Genomic DNA, 23404 nt, shown 5'->3' on the forward strand with positions numbered 1-23404 from the left:
TACAATCTAATAAATCATACAAAATATTTATTATGATTCAATATACTCCTCTGTAAATATGAAAACATATTAACTAGAGTGTCAAAAGTACAAATAACATAATCTGAAAATATCTGTCATCTCCTTTCTGGTATCATCTCATTAATACAATAAACATGAAGAGTCCAACCAGATCTCTCATGCCTTATATGGCATTTATGCATTTAGTCTTTCTTCATCTTTTTGTCTATTCCCAGGCTTCCTGTTTCTCAAAACCCATATGGTTCTTTAAAGACAAATGAAAATAGAAGGTAGAGCCAAAAATTTTGTAGACAAGTACTATAGTACTCTGAGTCACATGTGCATGCTAAGTCCCCTCAGAATTCTTAAAACTAAAGACATAAAAGTCTATTATTTACCTCCTATGTTAAAATTTGTTTAGAACTCTATTTCCAGAAGTATTTAGATGTTAAATTTGAATCTGATTAGTCTTGTTTGAAAGTTTTTAAAGAAATTACTGAATTTGCACATCAACTTGTGAAAAATCAATGCATGTTCATCATTTGGGCAATGACAAGATAATACAAGGAAGTTTAGAAAGTAGCCATTAAAAAGGAAATAAGGTCACGAATGACCGAGAAATTTCAAATAGGCTAAAGTGTTTCTTCATTTAATGAAACTTAGATGAAATTTGTTCCTTTTACATTTTGATATTTCCATGTGACTGTGAAGACAGACCATCTCCAGGGGTCATTTAATGTATATGTCTATTTTTAATGGACAACTTTGCTTTACATATATTCTAAGAACATATTATTGAATATTCAGAGAAGATGGTAATACATTGTATTACTAGAAAGACAAGGAAAGCAAGCATTCGAGGCCCAGAGCACCTATAAAAGTTAGAAGCAGGAAAAAGAAGAAAGCAATCTATAAAGGAAAGCCATTAGATTATCATCAGGCTTCTCAGAAAAAAAAAATGTTAGAAGTCAAAACTCCTACAGGGAAACGTGCTTTGTTGAGACTGACTGAAAACTCCCTGTGCAGCCTCAGTAAATTAATCTCTTGATTTAAAGGTAGGCTGCTCTTTATTTTATCTTAGAAGTAAACCAACAGAGTGAGGCTTTTACAATGACACTGTTATGATCAATGCTGTAGTCACAGTTGTTAATGCTTCATTTACCTTTAAAAGCAGATGTAATAACCCAGAAAGATCAATATTATAAGCTCTTTATTTGGTGTTAAATTACTGTGGACTCATTGAATTATTATATAGCAGAGGGTTTTCAGTGACATTAACTTAAAAATCAAATAAATGTTATTTAAAATGGTATATCCTAATTTCCCTACCCTTGTAACTTTGTAGTTACTTACAAAGGCAGTGTATAATAAGAATGCTTTGAACTTAAATAACATTTTCAGAATTTATAATGACAACATGAAAAAGATGAGTAATGATATAAAAAGTACTTTGGAATAGTACAAACTGTCATTACATATGTAGTATTATTGATACACTTTTATAATTCTAATATTATATGCATCCATAAAACAAGATGGACCAATTGCCCAAGAAAAAAGCAATACTATGATTGAGCTAGAAATATCCAAGCGATAGGCAAGTATTTTATATTCTTCTTAAACTCTCAGTTTTCAAATATACTCAGCCAATACATATACATGATCCAACCCACTGATGACATTTTAATTAGCTTTTCTTGAATAATCTTGACTTTTCACATTGACTTTAAGTTCTTTGACATGGGTAGGAAGAATGTGTGGTAAAGAATTCACAGTGAGTTTTTTCAATTTTTCCTCAAAGTACGACAGTTATACCAATATCTTTGCTTTATTAGTTTTATTAATGATGTCTATATTATTTTCTATAATATTAATTTTTCTTATAACCCTGCCTTAAATCCTTTATCAGACTATATCTTACTGAGAGTACAAAACCCTATTCAATAATTAAGATTGTATAATATATATAACATAAGGTGTTAATGTATTTTTCTATTTTATGTTCAATATTTCACCAGTTAATATACATAATGTGTACCTGATAGAAACCAAGTTTTCCTTTCTTCCTATAATAACTTTTAGTGGCAATTTCTCTATCCTAGATTTGTAAAATTCTACTAATAGTGTACTATGCTTACAGAGTGCTTTAAATTTGCAAGTCATTTCAGTGCTTATGATGAATATATAAGTGGTAACAATGAATATATCTCCTCATTTTACAGATGAAGAATCTAAGATAAAGAGAAGTTGCTTGCATAATATTACAGATAGCAACTGGCCTCACAAACCAAATACTAGGAATTTTCTGTCACCTATTACCTTCTGTACTACACACTGTCTCAACCTCAATCTAATAAAATAATTTTTCTTGGTCCATCCATAAATTAGCTGTAACTGTATCCTTCCAATATATTTCTTCAGTGTTAAAAATTGTATTAGCTTATCGGAGTGATCAATTCATTAGGTATATGAATGGCAAAGCACTAAGCTGTATATCTGAAAACTAATATAATATTGTATATCAACTATAATTTAAAACAATTTTTAAAAATTAAAATACGAAATAATGAAAATGTGCAAAATAATTAGACTAAACAGATTTCATAATCAAAATATTTAGTGCAGTAAAATATTAAAGACAAGCTAAAATTTAAATAAGAGGAGGTTAGTTAAATAAATCAAGTGAATGTGTACAGTGGACTGTTATGAAGCTTTATAATTTGTGCTGTAAAAGAGTATTTCATGTCTTGGAAAGTTGTTCAAGCACTATTCTTAACTTAAAAAAATAGATTGTGAAACAGACTAATACTACTCTAGTAAGAAAAATAAATGCCATATATGTATGAGAGAGTGGGGGGAAAAAGTTGTATTAGTAGTATTAGGATAATCAATAGACTCAGATGTTGATTATACAAGAGAAAGGCTTCTGTCTTCTTTATTATTTATTAGTGGACCTGCAATAAACACAGATTGATTTAACCAATACTCTTGAGTGGCTTTACAATGTGGCCTCTCTTAGAACCCAATAACAGATTAAACCTTTTTAACAATAACCCCCACCTCATAATACAAGATAATCAATTCTTAAAATGTATTAAAGTGTAGGCCTGATCTACAAATATTGCTCTGTGAATATAGAACACTCATTGAATTTCTCAGAGAATCAGATATTGGCATATAGTAAAATAAAAATGAATAATTCTAAACTGCCATTGCAACAATTTTAATAAATATTAAAATGTTAACTATAATGCTACAAAAATACTGCCAGTGGTCTAATGTTAGTATGATAGGGTTGAAATGTAAATAATATGATGGTTTCAAATAGAAAAATCTAAATGGATTCCATGACTCTAAAAATAATGCCACCTCAGATTTAATTTATGACCTGAATGAATATTCTACTATAAATTAGCCTTCGTAACCAATGATCAAATATCTTTCAAATATCTCCTCTTTCTATGTTATACTTACAGACTTATTCTGATTAACTGACAAAGATAACCAGAGACTGTGGAGACCACACCTTTCTTGGGGGGAACCCTGAATGGTGACACCAAAGAAAATATTGTCTGTTTTTGTGTAAATCTGCTTTCTTTGAATAGTGGGCAACCTATCACATGGAGATAATCTGTTTAAAACAGATAAAAATAATCTCTCTTAAAGAGGTAATAATCATGAAATGGTTGGCAGAGTATCTCTTCACAGTCATAAAGATTGAAAAACCACTTGGGGAAAGGATGAGGAACAAAAAATAAAATAATAATATTCTGAAAGAGCAGCCATCGTGATGAATGTGTTCTCTGTTTATATTCAATTGTGAATACCTATAGCCCAAAGAACTTAAGTTTGAGAATCCAACTTTACCATTTGTAAAAAGTTTCATAGACAACCAAAATTTATAGCCTGCTTGTGGATCACCAAAATCAACAAAACTGTCTGGTATACTGAGTGTATATTTGAAATCCAGAATTGTGTTTAATCAGGTTAATCTTTCATGACTATTAGAGATTACATTTCCAGGACTCATGGTAACTTTCAGTGCTGGTTTAAATAGAATCAGTGTTAAAAAATAGCTTTCTTTGGCTGTATTTGGTGAGATGAAAAGATTGAAATGAAGTACATGACATTTAACTACTCCATGGAGAAATAACACTGGCTTTTCCCAGCCAGGTCACTCTATGGTCAATATTAGGCTATCACTTAGAGATGTTCATTAAATCAATTTTCTATATTCAAAAACCCCTATGCAGACATATGCTTTTCTCTTATAATAATTTTAACAGACTTCATTACACATCCAAAAGAATGTCTCAAATGAAAAAAATATGGATAATATGGAGTGTTAATAATAAAGTGGAGAAACTAGAACTCTGATACTCTGTTTGTTGGTGAGAGTATATAGCTATTTGGCAGCATCTATAAAGTTTAAAGTAAGAATATACCATGATACAGCAATGATAAATCAAGAATAAGTGAATATGTCCACCAAAAGTCACAAACAAACACATGAATGATCAAGAAATCACTATTCATAGTAGCCCCCAAATAGAAACAATCCAAAATCCATTAACAGTAGAATGAATGTTTTTTACATAGTCGTACAATATAGACTGCTATGTAGTAATTTAAAAAAATAGCTATTGCTACACATAAAAACATGGATGAAACTCACAGACATAATAGTGAGTAAAAGGAGCCAGATACAAAATACTACATAAAAAATGATTTTACTCAGATGAAGCTCAGTAATAAACAAAAGTATGATGATAAATATCAGAATCCAGCTTACCTCTTGGCAGAATGACAGTATCTAAAATGGGGTGAAATGGACTTTTGGGGTTCAGATGACGTTCTACTATTTTTTATTTATCCTCACCCAAGGATATGTTTTTATTGATTTTAGAGAGAGAGGAAGGGAAAGAGAGAGAGAGACATTGATATGTTGCCTCCCGTATGCACCCCAACCTGAGATCGAACTTTCAACCAAGGTATGTGTCCTAACCTGGAATGGAGCCTGCAACCTTTTGGTATACCAGACAACACTCCAACCACTGAGCAACTGGGCCAAGGCTCATGTTCTACTTCTTGAGCTGGGTGCTAGCTTTATAAGCACAGAGGTGCTTTCCTTGTGAAAATTAATCAGGTTGACAGCAATGCAAGAAATGCTAAAGGGACTGGTGTAAAAAGAAGAAATAAAAAGGTAAGAAAGAACACAGGCACAAAAAACAAAAATGGCTACAAACAAGTACTTTTCAATAATAACTTTAAATGTAAATGGACTAAATGCTCCAGTCAAAAGACATCGAGTGGCTGAAGGGATAAAAAAAAACATGACCCATATATATGCTGTCTACAAGAAAACCACCTCAGAACATAGACTGAAAGTGAAGGGATGGAAAAATATCTTTCAGGCAAATGGAAATAAAAAAAAAATCTGGGGTAGCAATACTTATATCTGAAAAAATAGACCTCAAAGTGAAGGCCATAACAAGAGATAAGAAAGGCCACTTCATAATACTAAAGGGATCGATACAACAAGAGGATATAACCCTGATAAACATATATGCACCCAATGCAGGAGCACCCACATACATAAGAAAACTCCTGGAACATATCAGGGGAGAGATCGACAACAATACAATCATAGTAGGGGACTTTAATACACCACTGACATCACTGGATAAATCCGCTAGACAAAAAATCAGTGAAGAAACAGCAATCCTAAATGAGTCACTAGATCAGATGGACTTAATTGACAGCTTCAGAATATTTCACCCCAAAGCCGCAGAATATACGTTCTTCTCAAGTGCTCATGGGACATTTTCAAAAATAGACCACATATTGGGTCACAAGCAAAGTCTTCCAAAATTCAAGAAGATTGAAATCATACCAAGCATATTCTCAGACCACAATGGCATAATAGTAGAAATAAACTACAATAAAAACAATCCAAAACACTCAAACACTTGGAAGCTGAATAACGTGTTATTAAATATTGATTGAGTTACCAATGAGATCAAAGAAGAAATTAAAAACATCCTGAAAACTAATGACAATGAAAACACAACACTCCAAAACCTATGGGACACAATGAAAGCAGTCCTGAGAGGGAGGTTTATAGCTCTACAGGCCTAACTCAAAAGGAGGCAAGAACATAAAATGGAGTCAAGACAGTCTCTTCAATAAATGGTTTTGGGAAAATTGGACAGATACATGCAAAAAAATGAAACTAGACCACCAACTTACACCATACACAAAAATAAACTCAAAATGGATAAAGGACTTAAATGTAAGATGGGAAACCATAAAAATACTAGAGGAATCCAAAGGCAACAAAATCTCAGACATATGCCGAAGCAATTTCTTCACTGATACAGCTCCTAGGGCATTGGAAACTAAAGAGAAAATAAACAAATAAATAAATCAACATAAAAAGCTTCTGCACATAAAAAGAAACCATCAACAAAACAGCAAGAAAGCCCACTGCATGCGAGAACATATTTGCCAATGTTATCACTGATAAGGGTTTAATCTCCAACATTTATAGGGAACTCATACAACTTAACAAAAGAAAGATAAACAATCCAATCAAAAAATGGGCAAAAGACCAAAATAGACACTTTTCAAAAGAGGACATTCAGAAAGCCAAGAGACATATGAAAACATGGTCAAAGTCACTAATTATCTGAGAAATGCAAATCAAAACAACAATGAGGTACCATCTCACACCTGTCAGAATGGCTATCAGCAACAAATCAACAAAGAACACGTGCTGGAGAGGATGCAGAGAGAAAGGAACACTCGTGCACTGCTGGTAGGAAAGCAGACTGGTGCAGCCACTATGGAAGACAGTATGGAGTTTCCTCAAAAAGCTAAAAATGGAACTCCCATTTGACCTAGTGATCCCATTTCTAGGAATATATCCCAAGAAAACAGAAACACCAATCAGAAAGGATATATGCACCCCTATGTTCATAGCAGCACAATTTACCATAGCTAAGATCTGGAAACAGTCTAAGTGCCCATCACCAGATGAATGGATTAGAAAACTGTGGTACATCTACACAATGGAATACTATGCTGCTGTAAAAAGGAAGGAATTCTTACCATTTGCAACAGCATGGATGGAACTGGAGAGCATTATGCTAAGTGAAATAAGCCAGTCAATGAAAGAAAAATACCACATGATCTCACTCGTTTATGGATAATTAAGACCATTATAAGCTGATGAACAAAAATAGATACAGAGGCAGAGCAACATCGAACAGACTGTCAAACTACAGTGGGAAGGCCTGGGAGGGTTGGGGAGGGGGCGGGTAAGAGATCAACCGAAGGACTTGTATGCATGCATATAAGCATGACCAATGGACACAAGACACTGGGGGGTATGGGAGGCCACGGGAAGGTCAAGGGTAGAAAAACAAATAGGAGACATATTTAATACTCTTTGTAATACTTTAAGCAATAAAACAAAGTTAAAAAAAATAATCAGGTTGAATACTTATGATTTGGGCACTCCCCTATATGTATATTTCATTAAAAGTGAAAAAAAAACTAACAATCAAAATTAGTTGCTTCAAAGTTCACACCAGTAATCATGACTATTTTGTCCCACACTCTTATGTAAAACTAGAGGCCTGGTGCATGAAATTCGTGCACAGGGGATGGTGTCCCTCAGCTCAGCCTGCATCCTCTCCAATCTGGGACACTTCCTGGGATGTCTAAACGGGCAGTCTGACATCCCTCTCACAATCCAGGACTGCTGGCTCCTAACCACTCACAATCCGGGACTGCTGGCTCCTAACCACTCACCTATCTGTCTGCCTGATCGCCCCTAACTGCCCTGCTGGCCTGATGGCCTCCAACTGCTCCCCTGCTGGCCTGATGGCCTCCAACTGTCCTCCCCTGCCAGCCTTGTTGCCCCTAACTGCCTCTGCCTTGATCCCCACCACTATGGCTTTGTCTGGAAGGAAGTTGGACATCCGGAAGATGGCTGGTCACCCAGTCTAATTAGCATATTACCTTTTTATTAGTATAGATAATATTGCATTAATTATGATATAAACTAGGATGGATAAGATTTGGTGACCTTACTGTTTTTTGTTTTTATCAGCAGACAAGTGGCTCATTTTCAACAAAAATGCAAATCCTAAAAATTCCTCTTTGCTTGCCTTTGCTTTTTAGTACTTCTCACATTCTAACAGTCACCATATTAAAGCCATCCTTCCATAGCTGAATTATCTTATCATGATTTACATTTGCTTGTTTTATTTAAAGAACAATGTTAATATGTTTGAATGAAAACCCTCTTAATTGAATTTTAATATAAAATTCAGTTATCCTACTAATCAAGTAAATTCATGACAAAAAATACCCAATATTGAATATTTTGAAAATATCCTTATGTTTTGATTAATTTCTTATTCTTGAATTATGTACTTGTAAGGATATATACACATTTATTATGCCATGCAAACTATTCTTATAAATGAATTGCTCTTTTATCCAAGTACAGATATAATCAGAGAAGCAGTGAGCAATTTTATTAAAGTAAACACTATCTAAATGTTGAGTTTTCATTATGTAAACACAGTATTGTTGTAGAGTTTAATAAATGGGCAATGACTTTTGCTGGAGCATTATATTTTTACCAACATATACATCATTTCAAAGTTTAAGAATAGGTCTCATAACCATAAAAAACTGCTAGTTCGGCATTTGCTTCTTTTGCTATAAAGGACTTGATTATTTCCTTACAAGAATATATCACATGTGTCTAGTGCAGCCGTGGGCAAACTTCGGCCCGTGGGCCGGATCCGGCCTGTTTGAAATGAATAAAACTAAAAAAAAAAAAAAAAAGACCGTACCCTTTTATGTAATGATGTTTACTTTGAATTTATATTAGGTCACACAAACACTCCATCCATGCTTTTGTTCCGGCTCTCCGGTCCAGTTTAAGAACCCATTGTGGCCCTTGAGTCAAAAATTTTGCCCACCTCTGGTCTAGTGCTACCAGATAGCCATGAAAATAAAGTTTTTCAAAGGATGAGAAAAAAGCAATTTTTTAAGTTGGTCAGCAGAGCTAAATGTTAAATCAAGTCTAATGTCCCTTCCCATCTTTTTTTTCCCCTAACCTGGATTGCCAGAAACATATTATGAATGTTTTCCATATCATTAGGAGAAACTTGATCCCATTTGTGAAGGAAAATCTGCCAAATTGCATCTAAAGATACTGTCACAAAAATGAGGCCAATGAGTTAAAAAGAATGCTTGAGGACAAATCATTGGAATTAAAAACTATTTATTATTGTAAATATTACCCTGCTAAAATCTATCAAGTAAAAATATAATAAAACCTCAACTAACCAGAATGATCAGAAAATGGATTCTTTTGATTTAGGAAAATCTGAGTACCTCGGGGTTAAGGTAAAAACTGATTTTGTTTCAAAACTTAAACAAAATTAATCTAAAATGACTATAAAAATCTCACAAGGCAAAAATATCAATTCAAAAATATCAATAGTCACATCAAATGTAGAAAAAAAAGAGGACAAAATATGTACTACCAAAGGATAGTCCATCAAAGTTATTTGTTCTAACTTTCCATCAAATATCTAATATATATTTTTCTCCTTTTAACTAGTCTTCCTTTTAATAATGGATTATAGGGGGAAATAATTATATGAGACATATAATATATGGGCTTACATTAATAACTGTGTTTTCAACTTCATAGTTCTTTCACTCATTCCTGCGTTCATGTATTTATTTATTATGTGTCCAAAAATTATGAGACACTGTTTGCTGGTTGAGAATACCAACTCAAATAAAACATGGTTCTTTTTCTGGACTTAAATCCAGTGGGGAAGTCAAACAAGTAAAAACAGTTGCAAAACACTTAATAAGTGCCATATACGAATATGGTTAGTGTTATTTGAGCAGAGAAGAGGTTCATCTAAATTTGACTGAGCAGAGGCATTCCAGGAAAGGCAGTATTTCTGAAAAATATAAATGAATGACCTAGGTGAAGATGGGAAAGTAAACATAGTGAATAGCATGTCTGAAGAGGTGAAACAGCATGAAATACATGTAGTTCAATATGGCTTCAGTGATGGCTAGTGACAGAAAATGGTGGAAAACAAAACAAGATATGAAGTCAAACCAATGAGTTGAATCTATTCCAAAAAGGTCAATGTTAACAATTATAAGTCATGTTGATAATATGTGTCCTTGATTCAATGTGATGAAAATGGAACTTGACCTCTATGGTATTCCTCCCATTAACTAATAATCCTGGTTTATCATGAAAAAAACATCAGGCCAATCTCACTAAGGACATTCTACAAAACACATGGCCAATATTCCTCAAAGCTATCTAGGTCATTAAAAACAAGGCAATTCTGAGAAACTATCACAAACAAGGAGAATCTAAAAAGACCTGACAACTAAATGTGAAGTAGCATCCTAGATGGGATCAAACAACAGAAAAAGTACATTAGGTTAAAAACCATGGAGTTCTGAATAAAGTGTGGACTTTAGTTTAAAATAATCCTATATAAAAAAAGCCTAATATGCAAATAGACCGATCTGCAGAACTACCGGTGGAACTACTGGTCACTATGATGCACACTGACTACCAGGAGGAGCTGCCCCTAGCCCACAGGCCCCAGGCCAGCCAAGGCAGGTGCCAGCGGGGGTCCCCCCCAATTGCTCTGCCTGTTGCCTCACAGATCAGTCCTGATTGCCAGCCAGGCCTAGGAACCCTACCTGTGCATGAATTTCATGCACCAGGCCTCTAGTGTATAAATATTGGTCCATTAATTGTATCAAATGTACTGTACTAGTATAATAGGTTAACGCTAGGGGGAGTGAGGTTCAGTGTATATGAGAACTCTCTGTACTATCATCTTAATTTTTCTGTAAATATAAAACTGTTTTAAACAGTAAAGTTTATTTTTAAAAAGGGGGGTAGGTGACCAAAGTAAAAATTTGGTAGAAGGCTGTATGTATCCAGGACATGTTAAGTACTTCAAATTCACTTGTAGGCAGAATTCATGTTGTGAAATAACAGTAACTGGAAATATAGAAGAAATCCCAACTATGTTGGACCAGCTTGAAATTTCTCAAAACATACTAAATTATACTCAATCTTCCTGACCAGGTCACACCACTTATTTTATATGCACATGTCACTGTCCACAGGTTTCAAATTATACAATTTCTACCATCTTTTAAAAATGTCCTGATTAGCCGAAACCGGTTTGGCTCAGTGGATAGAGCATCGGCCTGCGGACTGAAAGGTCCCGGGTTCGATTCCGGTCAAGGGCATGTACCTTGGTTGCGGGCACATCCCCAGTGGGGGGTGTGCAGGAGGCAGCTGGTCGATGTTTCTCTCTTATCGATGTTTCTAACTCTCTGTCCCTCTCCCTTCCTCTCTGTAAAAAGTCAATAAAATATATTTTAAAAAAATGTCCTGATTCAAAGTGTATGTCCCCTAAGTTCATCTTCCTAAAAAATACTTGCCTAGGTAAGTCAAATGCAGAGATGTTAATCTACTCTCCTGAATCACAAATACCTACAATGAAGAAGTGTTCACTATCATTTTCCTATAAAGTGTTTCCTCTACAAAGTGTTTCTTTATCTTACCTTAAAAGTTTTCCCAGAGACACAACTCTCCATCCTTTATGCCCGTAGGTTTATCCTCACTACTATCACTCACCATACAGCAGATGTAATTTACTCTTGACAGAACCTGGGCTTTCAAGTTCTAACCTAGAAACTGGTCTAACTGGATGGTTCAAAGAAGTTGCATTCTTGATAACTCAAAAAAAAAAGAGTTCAAAATTCCATCTCATTACATCACTGGTTGATGGTAATGAGTAAGCAAGTTAATTGAGACAGATTTATCTTTAGCATCTTTCAAGATCATCAATTTGATTTTCTCAATTGCTCTGTCCTGTACTGGTCATCCATGGTTAACATGCTCAGAGTTGCATACCACATCCAGGTCTACCCTGAAGAATCTACCAGTATTTTAACAGTGGTATTAATGCCTAGATCTTTACTCAGGACTAACAGTGAGAATTTCGGGAACCAAACTAGATCATAGGGGGAAATATGTTTTACTAAATGAGGACTTTTTGGTGCTCTTTGAAGTCTAGCACAGAGGGTAAGGCTGAGAGAATTCTTAATTCAAACAAAGATGATAAAAAATGTATTCGATATAATGACTAATGAGATAAAGAAACCCAAACCAAAAAAAAAAATGAGTAAACACACTAAAAGCTATAGAGAAAAACGGTCATGATAGAAGTAGGAAGCTAAGTTCTTGTACTGGTAAATCAATGTGGTACTTTCCTTAAACCCAAACACTATGTGGTATAAAAAACAAGCAAACATATGTATCATAATATCAAAAAAATATTGAAGATAATCCCACTCAATTCATCATGAAATCCATTTCATACGATTGAGCTTGGACTTATAATATTGTTATTGGGCTCATAATACATGCTTAATAAATACAAATAATTGTTTTAAATATCTAGTTTCATCTATTAAATTACCTTAATAGTAACATATATTTGAAATAATGCTGATATTCGCATTTGAAAGAGTGTGTAGAATAGTTTTTCTCACAGACTAAATGACAAAATTTATCTCTATAACCAAAAGACAAGGGCCAATATTCTCAAAAAATAAGATCATTTTATATTTTATAACAAGATCTGTACTTAGTTAACATTAAAACTTTATTTTTGGCCATTTGTATGTCCTATCTGAAGAAGTGTCTATTTAGTGACTTGGAGAGTATTATGCTAAGTGAAATAAGTCAGTCAGAGAAAGACAAGTATTACATGATCTCACTTATATGTGGAATCTAATGAACAAAATAAACTGGCAAACAAAATAGATCCAGAGACATGGAAGCATGCAACAGACTGAGGATCCTCAGAGGGAAGGGCTGGGGAGGGAAGAGATCAAGCAAAGAACTTATATGCAAACTAGAGGCCTGGTGCATGAAAATTTGTGCACTCAGGGTGGTGGGGGGCCTCAGCCAGGCCTGTGCCCTCTCACAGTCCTGGGACCCCTCGGGGGATGTCTGGCTTAGGCCCACTCCCTAGAGTATCAAGCCTATGCTGGCAGTCAGACATCCTTCTGGCAGCCCAGGAGCCCTCAGGGGATGTCTAACTAATGGCTTAGGCCCGCTCCTGCGGGGAGCCCGTTAGTGGGACATCCTTAGCGCTGCCGTGGAGGTGCGGTAGAGGCTTCCACCACCACCTCTGCTCTGGCCAGCCATGAGCAGGCTTCTGGCTGAACGGAGCTCCCCCTGTGGAAGTACACTGACCACCAGGGGGCAGCTCCTGCGTTGAGTGTCTGCCCCCTGGTGGTCAGTGCGCATCATAGCAACCTGTCGTTCCAGGTCTATTAACCTTTTATTATATAGGATATGCATAACCCATGGACACAGACAATAGTGGGGTAAAACCTTGGGGAGGGGATGAAAATGGGAAGGAGGAGGGTCAATAGGAGGGGGGAGGACATCTGTAATACTTTCAACAATAAAGATAATTTTTTAAAGTGTCTATTTAACCTTAACAGGTTTGGCTCAGTGGATAGAGTGTTGGCCTGTAGACTGAAGGGTCCCAGGTTCCATCCAGTCAAGGGCACATGCCCGGGTTGTGGGCTCGATGCTTGGGTTGTTGGTTTGATGCCTGAGTTGTTGGCTAAATCCCCAGTGTGGGGCCTGCAGGAGGCAGCCAATCAATGATTCTCTCTCATCATTGATGTTTCTATTTCTCTCGTCCTCTCTGAAATCAGTAAAAATACATAGTTTTAAGAAGTGTCTATTTAGGTCCCTTGACCATTTTTCTAAATTGGATTGTTTGTTCTTTTGGTGTTGAGTTGTACAAATTATTTATAAATTTTGGCTTATTATCCCCTTATCACATGTATCATGGGAGAATGTGTTCTCCCATTCAGTGGGTTGTTTTACATGACAAGATGCTCAGTGTCACAATCATCAGAGAAATGCAAATTAAAGCCACAATGAGAGATTACCTCACACCTGTCAGAATGGCTATCACCAATAAATCAACAAACAAGTGTTGGAAAAGATGTGAAGAAAAGGAAACCCTCAGGCACTGTTGGCAGATTGGTGCAGCCACTGTTGAAAACTATGAAGTTTGCTTAAAAAAAATAAAAATGGAACTGCCTTATAATGTTTCTGGAACTATACTTGAAGAAACCCAAAACACTAATATTAACTAATATATGCACTCTTCTGCTCATTGCAGCTATTTACAACAGCCAGGATTTGGAAGCAGCCTAAGTGCCCATCAGGAGATGAGAGGATAAAAAGTTGTGGTACATTAACACAATGGAATACTACTTGTCTATAAAAAAATATGGAAATCTTACCTTTTGCAGCATCACGGATAGACTGGAGAGTATTATGCTACGTGAAATAAGCCAGTCAGAGAAAGACAAATACCATGTGATTTCACTTATATGTAGACCCTAATGAGCAAAATAAACAAACAAAATAGAAACAGACTGATAGACACAGAGAGCAGACTGACAGCTTTCAGAGGGGGGACTGGGTGAAAAAGGTAAAGGAATTAACACCAAAAATACCTCCTAGACACAGGAAACAGTTTGGTGATTACTAAAGGGAAAGGGAGGTATAGACAGGTTGAGGAGAGTAAAGGGGGATAAATAGTGACAGAAGGAGTCTTGACTTTGGGTGGTGAACACAATACAATATACAGGCTATGTATTATAGAATTGTGACACTTGAAACTTAATTTTATTAACCAATGTCACCCCAATAAGTTCAATACAATCTTAAGGTATATTCTAATGAAAGATTAGTATAATTTGCCAATGGCAATTTATATTATCACTAATGTATATATTCCATTATTTTAAGTGAATATAAGTAAGCTATTTTTTCACATTGAACCTGTGATGACTATAGACATGTTAGAAACGCATAATATGCATACAAACAACTTCTTGACTCAGAATACTTAATTTTCTTTTCTTCTAAGTTCCTTTGTCATAACACCAAAGAAAGAAAGAAAAATGAGAATCCCAAATGGACTTGATTTTGTAAATAAATTTGGACATTTTTACCCGCATTTTTCCCTTGCAAAAATTGCCTTACATGAAAAATGTATAAAAGTAATGCAACTCCAGACTGAGACTTTAATCTCTAGTCACTTCCCTAAGAGACGGGTAGATCAGAGAATATAATTTCCCTTATCATACAGCTCATCTCCTGTGTTGACAAAAGAAATCCTCCTGTTCATTTTTCTTAGATAAATATGACCCCAACCTGATATGACACTTTATTTTCTCAGCTGTGTAACAACACCATAAAAGCAAGTGCTTTTTAAGCTGCATTACACCAATTCATGAAACTTTTGTATTGATAGCAGCAAGTTACCAGACATTTAAAAGCCCAATTTTTGCTCATTGATAGATCCAAGTCACCTGATTAATTCTTAATTGAATTATAAATAATATATCATTGATTATTTTATACATTCAAAACTACCTTCATCTTTAAAAAGTTCCAGGAAAATTTTTGAACAGTTCTGAAAGAAATACCAGTTCTGACTTTGCCAGGGCTTTGTCTTCTTGTGTCCATATTCAACGTGTGTATTTTTTAAGCCAGGCATTAGTTCTTTCACTTCTAGTATATGTTTCTTAGAGAGAGGGAAGAATTATGCTGGCTCCTTTCTTCAACTATGAATACTCATCAGTTAAAACAATCTGAGGACTAGAGTCTTTGGCATCCTGTTTTAGTACCCACTAGTTGTAGAATTTTGCACCATAGTTCTAGATTTATAGCTCTCATTTACCCATCATGATATTCAAAACCCTGGCTTTAAATATCCTCCACATAGATATGAGTAACAAAAAGGGACAGAGCATAGCGATTGTGCCTGCAAAGAAAAGCAATAAACCATTCTGCTTGCTTCCCTTCATGTTCTTTAATTCATTTCATTTCATTTTAACTACCCAGAACAATTTCACCAGCCATTAGCCTGGAATAAAACCTTACAAAGGCTGATTTTTGCTATCAAGATGGGCCCAACACTCCCTCCCCCTTCCTTTTCACACGTTTTGGGACAAATAAGCCACTTTACAGCTCCAGACTTGGTTTTTCAAAGGACAAACCTTGTGAGGCAAAGGATAGACCAAGTTCAGATTCAGAAACTTCAAAATAATAGCCACTGAGAAGAATTTTGTATCACATTTTGTAAATTAAGACTCTCTTTATGCACAAAAGAAATAACAGGGGGAAAACATATTTGGTAAATTTTAAAACTAGGTAACTCCGTATATGTATCAGAAATAAAATCACCCCAAGTCACCAATCATGAAAATAAGCTAGTTCAGAAAAAGATTTTAAGAACACTAGTCTCCTAATAGGGCAATAAGGGAGAATTATTATTTTCAATATTGAATTGAAACAAAATTGCAATAAAATTATTTGTTGGCACTTAAATCCGGAATGATATATCTATATCTAAATTCACTACACTTCTGAATGCAGGTGATCAGCATACATATTTGGAAATACAACTGAGCTTTTATTTTGGAGTATCCATGGATATTTTAAGAGAGCGCATGTGAAATTCATAATTTTATTAGAGAAATATTAAGGCTGGAGCTCACCATGAAATGACAAGCAAGTTATCTCTGACTTTGTTAACAAAAAGTATCTCCATTCCCTGTCAGCACTGTTATCTCTAGCCCATCATTTAGAACCTCACTGAAGGCTACTTACCACATGCAGGAACTGACTCTCCAAATATAAGGTGGGGAGGAGGTGATGGAGGTAGGGGTTAAAAACAACAAAGCATTAAAAACAACAAAGCATTAAAAATAGTAAAGCACATTTTTTATGCCAATAACAGGGGGACTCTTTAGGTTTTATTGAAGACTGCATTTTTCTATTTTTAAACTAAACTAAAAAAAAATGGTTGCATATTAAATCATTTCAAGAGTATGATTACCAGAATGCAGAACTAATTGAAATCCAGTTGTTCTCAGCATTTGAGAAAATTGTGTCCTCTTATAAATCTTTTATTACTTAACGTAGGAAGAAAAACCCTAATTTAAAAATACTTGTCATGAGCCACCTCACTTTTTAAGCTATTAACAACCATTTCAAATAGAAAAATAAGTATGATTATGAACCTCATTCAGAAATTCCTGGGTAATTTTGGGGTCATCTATTAGTATTTGTACAAATCAGTGTGGAAGGTGCTGGTTTGTGATTAAGTTACAGAATGCGAATGCATCAGTGTTAAGCATCAGATATGTGTGGAGTATGTTTCTCAGATGAGAGATAGTGAGCACACCAGCAAATACAGGCACAAGAATCAAATAAATTCCATGATACTTCTCAATATTTTTGCTTTTTAAAAAATAAATGAACAAAATTTCACAAAAATGTACATGTTCTTAAATAACATAATAGAAGTGCACTCAAATTATATATATATATATATATATACCTCTGCCATTTTCAATTCCCAAGTGGGGAAAAAAAACACCATAAACTTACATTATTTCTAAATGACAGCTTTCCTTCCTCCGGGAAAGGGCAAAGACCAGATCAATAACCCCATGACAAAACAGACACAATATTCCAAACAGAGAAAAGACTGATGGAGAAAGCTATGAAACTGGAATTACAAAGAGAACCCTCTTTGATAAATGAAGAAACACCTTTCCATGTCATTAACACACACAAGTCACACAGTGATACACCAAGGACCTACTTCTCAAGAGATAGTTAGCATCTGGAAATGGGAACATTAGTCCAGCATTCAGTGCTTTAGAATGTGTGCACGGTGAAAGATAAATAACTACAACACTAACAGTCAAATGAACAGCAAAAGGCTATTTCTCCTTAAAGCTCAGGTCTATCTTTCCCTTTGGCAGGGAGACAAACTGTGATGTCCCTTTCTGCTTGGACCTTCTTGCAGAAACAGAAGTTGTCAGAATGATCCATGAGCTGAGAGTAAGGTCGTCATTATAAAGACATCTCACAATTCTATTTTCTGGTATAAGAAAGTTTTTTGTTTTATCTGGCACCAAACAAATGATGGAAAGAAGAAAAAGATGTCCTTTACGTAGATAAAAAATATATACATTTTATTTACATAATATACATAATTATGTAAGGTTAATTATAGGAATCACAATGTAGGGTATAGCTGAACTCAGGAGGGGGGAGAAGTTGGAACATTAGCTAATGTGGGAGATTTAACAAAAATGGTATCAGGCTAAAATTTTAAAAGGTATTAACAGAAACCAAAATTTAGAGGTAAAAAAAGAAAATCTATCATTGAGGAATGATGTAAAGGGAAGCTAAGATTTCTAATAAGGGCATTACATTGTATATGATAAAATATGAAGCTCAACAATGTGATTATAGTTCAATTTCTTATTATGGACAGGATAAATGGCTATAGTGCAAAGCCTATGACTGAATGTCAGTTAGGTATTATTGAATTCTTATTGTTTACAAAGCAATGAATTACTATTTCATCCAGAGTTACACTGTGACCGTTTAATAACATGCTGTCTTTAGGAATATCCCCTACTTTATATGCAGGAGCTGTAGGTATTTTGTTGGTGTTTTTGTGGCAAGTTCACATTGCATCATAACACAAAGTTTGTACCCTCTTTTCTAGACATTAAACTTTTCTCCCTGCTCCCACTCATATCACTTTTTTATTATGCATTCTGATGCATTTTCTTCTCCTGTTTGTCATTTACAACTTTGGCCCTTATTAATTGGACTACCTTCATACAGGACCCATATAATTTCCCTCCTGTCTTTCATGTCATATTCTCAGATTTTTCTCTCCCTTCCAAAGCTCTCCTGGTTCATAGCCATTTTCCTTGATTCATCTCTCTTGGTTAAGTAGTTTGCTTGTGTCCCATTCATAATGCTGCATTCTCTTCATTAGACTTTCTTTTAGCAATCTTGTGTAAACTTGTGAAATTAAGTCAGCCTTTTGAGAATATTCAACTACCATTTTACTGTCAGCATTTCCCTCCCAGTACCAGTTCCAGTGTCTTTCTCTTATCCCTGACTGCCTAAACCCTCCCACCCAATAATGGACCCCATGCCCCAGAACTCTCTTCAACATCTAGTGTCAATATGGTTATTTTGTAACCAATTCCCAAAGGAATCTACTCATTGCTAACTGATATCAACCTTGATTCCCTTCTTGTACCATTGGCTCTTAGGTCATTTATTCATTTGCTGTTGGTACAGTAGATCTTGCCCATCCTGTACTTCCAGTATTATATTCTCAATATATGTGCAGATCCTTACTTTTATGCTTCATAACACAAAGAACAATCCCATTACGCCAGCTTGTTATGATATGAAGTAATAATTTATTGAGATTTCTCTCATATTTTAACCCAATTTAATGCATAATTTTCATGTACAGCAAATTCTGTCTTAAATAGGAAGAGGAGTTTACCTGATGTTATGAACTAAATGTGGCCCCTAAAATTCATATATTGAAGCTCTAACCCCCAATGTAATTATATTTGTAGATAGAGCCTTTAAACATGTAATTAAAGTTAAATGAGATCATAAAGGAGAGAGTCTAATCCAATATAACTTGTGTAAATATAAAAAGATAAAGAAATACCAGAGGTCTCTCTTTTTACCAGTACATATACAAAGAAGAAAGGCCATGAGAGGACACTGAGAGAAAGTAAACATCTGCAAGCCAAGGAGAGAGGTCTTAGAAAAAACTTCCCAACACCTTGATCTTGGATGTCCAGCCTTCAGAATTGTGAGAAAAGTAAGTTCTGTTGATGCTACACAGTGTGTGGTATTTTATTATGGTAGCCTAGGTAGATAAATACACCTGACTTTATGCATCTTAGTATTGCTCTAGTTTGCTATTTATATTAAAATATGAATATAAATACACCAACCATTGAATAGCGGTGATCATAAATTCAGTTTTCCCCATGAAACAATAACTACAACTAGGTACAATGCTATACTCTCATTTAACTTTTTATTTTAATTTAATGATAGTCTATAACTTTACTTGGTCCACAAATTCCATTATATAGGATTTAATGTTGTGTTAAAATAGTCATTTCCACTATTCATGTTACAACTTAACAAATATTTTTTATTTAAAAGTAGTTTGGTTATAATCTCTTTTCCCTAAACAACATAATATAACAAACGATTTTATAGAAAGTTCCCTAGGGATCATAAACTCTCTCTGTGGCAATTGTTACCAGGGGAATTTACATGAAGTGTCCTCCCTGAAAAATAATGCATAAACCCAGAGCATACATTTTAAATACATCATCTCACATTCTGATTTTATACAGATGTTTCATTGGAAAACTGATATTAAGTATCATATTTTCAGTAACTACAATCCAGGGATAAGGATTGAGGCTTTGTGGAACTATGGAATGATTTCCCTTCAAGCACATATTTATATAAAATGGAATTTAAAATCATATTACATGGACTACAAATAATATTAAAATAATTGTCCTTATTTAAATCTCTGAATTTATATAATGTGTAGATCCTAATGGAAAGTCACAAAAGGAATAAAAGGGGAGAGATGGTGGAGGCCTTTACAAACTTTAGTTTCCCAAGTAAACTGTAGCTTATAAGTCACAGAAATGTGCTTTATTCTTATTTAGAATTCAGGTAATTATACACTCCAGTTTTACTATCAACCATCAAACTTTAATACAAGAATAATCAGAAAACATTAGCCATGCAATAAATGTGATAGTGCTGAGAACCATTATTTAAAAGTTAACCAATGCAGTAGAATTTCACTAATCCTCATGAATGGCAAGAAAACTTGTCGTTGATGACTGATTTTTAGAAAATCAGCAAATGGATAAATATTTTCAACAATTGAGAGGGAATTAATAGGTAATTTAACAGTTATTTTGAGGAAACCATTTGTATAATAATTGCTAAAGATAATACAATATAACAAAATAAGTATTAATAACCTTTTTTCTATAAAATTAGCAAAATTTAAATCAGGTGACTTTTAAGATTTAAATGTTTTTGAGGTACAATGAATTATATATTCTTCTTTGATTTTTGTATACAACCTATCCTAGCTGTAATATATAGCATGATGTTCATAGCTTCTCATACTAACTGTGAAAACTTGAGCAATCATCCAGAACAAGAGTGGAAGACAGAGGCAGGCAGAGAGAATTTGAGAAAATACACTATTATGTCTTTTTTATAAACAATCTACCTGGAAGTCCAACATCTAGTAGAACTGCTCTAATCGATGCCCCTTTAAAACCACCAGATCCTACCCTGCTTAGTGGCCCTGAGGCAACTCTATATGATCTTGGAATTTGAAGAATCACAGTTGGAAAAACTTTGGATCTATCCACCTATGGATATGTAACCTGAAAGTTTTCATAACATTATATTTATTGCCTATATTCACTCTGATTAAAATTTCTAACCATTTTGTTTCTTTTGCTTTCTATATAATATTTCCTTCTTCATCTACCTGATTTCTTCTATAATTCTATTAATATTAAAGTCTTTGTTACTTTTTCTAAACACTAGTATTTCTTACTTCTTTTTATTTTTTAATTCTTTATTGTTGAAAGTATTACATATGTACCCTTTTATCCCCATTGTCATCTCCCAGCCTGCACCCACCCTCTATTCCCAGTGTACACTACCCAACACCCATTGTCTGTATCCATTGGTTATGCTTATATGCATACAAGTCCTTTGGTTGATCTCTTACCTCTCCACCCCCTAGCCTACCATCCCCTGCCTTCCCTCTGAGGTTTGAAGGTAGTATTTCTTTTTTAAATTAGTTTTATGTGTGGTAAACTATGAAGATGGTGGCCAGGAAGATTGCAGTGAAGGAGAGAGTATGAGTGAGTGAGGGAGCAAAAGGGGAGTGTGTGGATGTGTGGGGTGTGTGTGTGTGTGTGTGTGTGTGTGTGTGTGTCTGAGTGAGGGACAGCCAGATCTCGCAGGACCTTCTGGGGCTAGTGGATTGGGCTCGCCTAGCCAAGCAGCCTCTGCTACTGCAGTAATCTCTCTTGGAGCACTAACTCTGCCACAGAGCCTGCCTCATCTTGAAGGACAGAGCTGTGGTAACTGGGAACCCAGTCTCACCTCAACCCAGGGGGCCCTCAGACACCACCAAGGACCCTACAGCCACACTGGCCAGGGAACTGCTGCCTCGGGTGTGAAGTCACGAACACCCAGACTCAAGCCTCCCTGGCTGAGGGCTACTATGAGTTCTGGAGTGCGCTCCCCTCACACCAGCCAGATGCTTTAGTCCTAGGCACCATGACAACACCAGCAGTCACACGAAAAGCTGCCACCTGCGAACGCCTGTGGAGCAAGCAGCCACCACCCAGGACTACATGAGGAGCAAGCAGCCAGGGGAACAAGCAGCCACCGCCTGCGACCTCACTGGGAACAAGCAGCAGCCACCTGCGACCATGTGGGGAGCAGCCGCCTTCACCTCCCTCCGGGGTACAGCCAATGCCAGCAACCACGTGGGGAGCAGCTGCCCCGCGAACACCTGAGAAGCAGCTGTCACCCGCGAAAACTGGAGGAGCAGCCACCGCCTACGACCCTCAAGGAGCAGTCGCCACCCTGTGAACACAAGAGGAACGGCTGCCGCCCACGACCATGTTACCCGCCACCAGGCCCTCCACTGCAGCCACAGGCCCAGCACAATTCAAAACCTAGACACTTCAGTGAGAGCAAAAATGGGGAGACAGAAAAACAACCCCCCAAAAAAGAAAAGGAGGAATCCCCAGAAAAGAAACTAAATGAAACAGAGGCATACAATATGTCAGAAAAATAATTCAGAATAAGGGTCATACAGTTCATAAACTGGATGGATGAGAAAATCAACAACCTATGTAAGAATCAAGAAGAAATAAAAAGTGATATAGCAACAATAATAGACACCTTTCAAAAGAGGACATTCAGAAAGCCAAGAGACATATGAAAACATGCTCAAAGTCACTAATCATCCGAGAGATGCAAATCAAAACAACAATGAGGTACCATCTCACACCTGTCAGAATGGCCATCATCAACAAATCAACAAACGACAAGTGCTGGAGAGGATGTGGAGAAAAAGGAACACTTGTGCACTGCTGGTGGGAATGCAGACTGGTGCAGCCACTATGGAAGGCAGTATGGAGGTTCCTCAAAAAATTGGAAATGGAACTCCCATTTGACCCTGTGATCCCACTACTAGGAATATATCCCAAGAAACCAGAAACACCTATCAGAAAGGATATATGTAACCAGATGTTCGTAGCAGCACAATTCACCATAGCTAAGATCTGG

General features: G+C 35.7%; 1 protein-coding gene across 3 annotated transcripts in view; it reads right to left on the minus strand.

Annotated features, from left to right (window-relative positions):
- Positions 1–23404, minus strand: part of DACH2 (dachshund family transcription factor 2) — a 664401-nt gene that overhangs the window by 564910 nt on the left and 76087 nt on the right. The window lies entirely within an intron of this gene.

Source organism: Myotis lucifugus, unplaced genomic scaffold (assembly GCF_000147115.1).
Source record: "Myotis lucifugus unplaced genomic scaffold, Myoluc2.0 scaffold_4, whole genome shotgun sequence".
NCBI lineage: Eukaryota > Metazoa > Chordata > Mammalia > Chiroptera > Vespertilionidae > Myotis > Myotis lucifugus.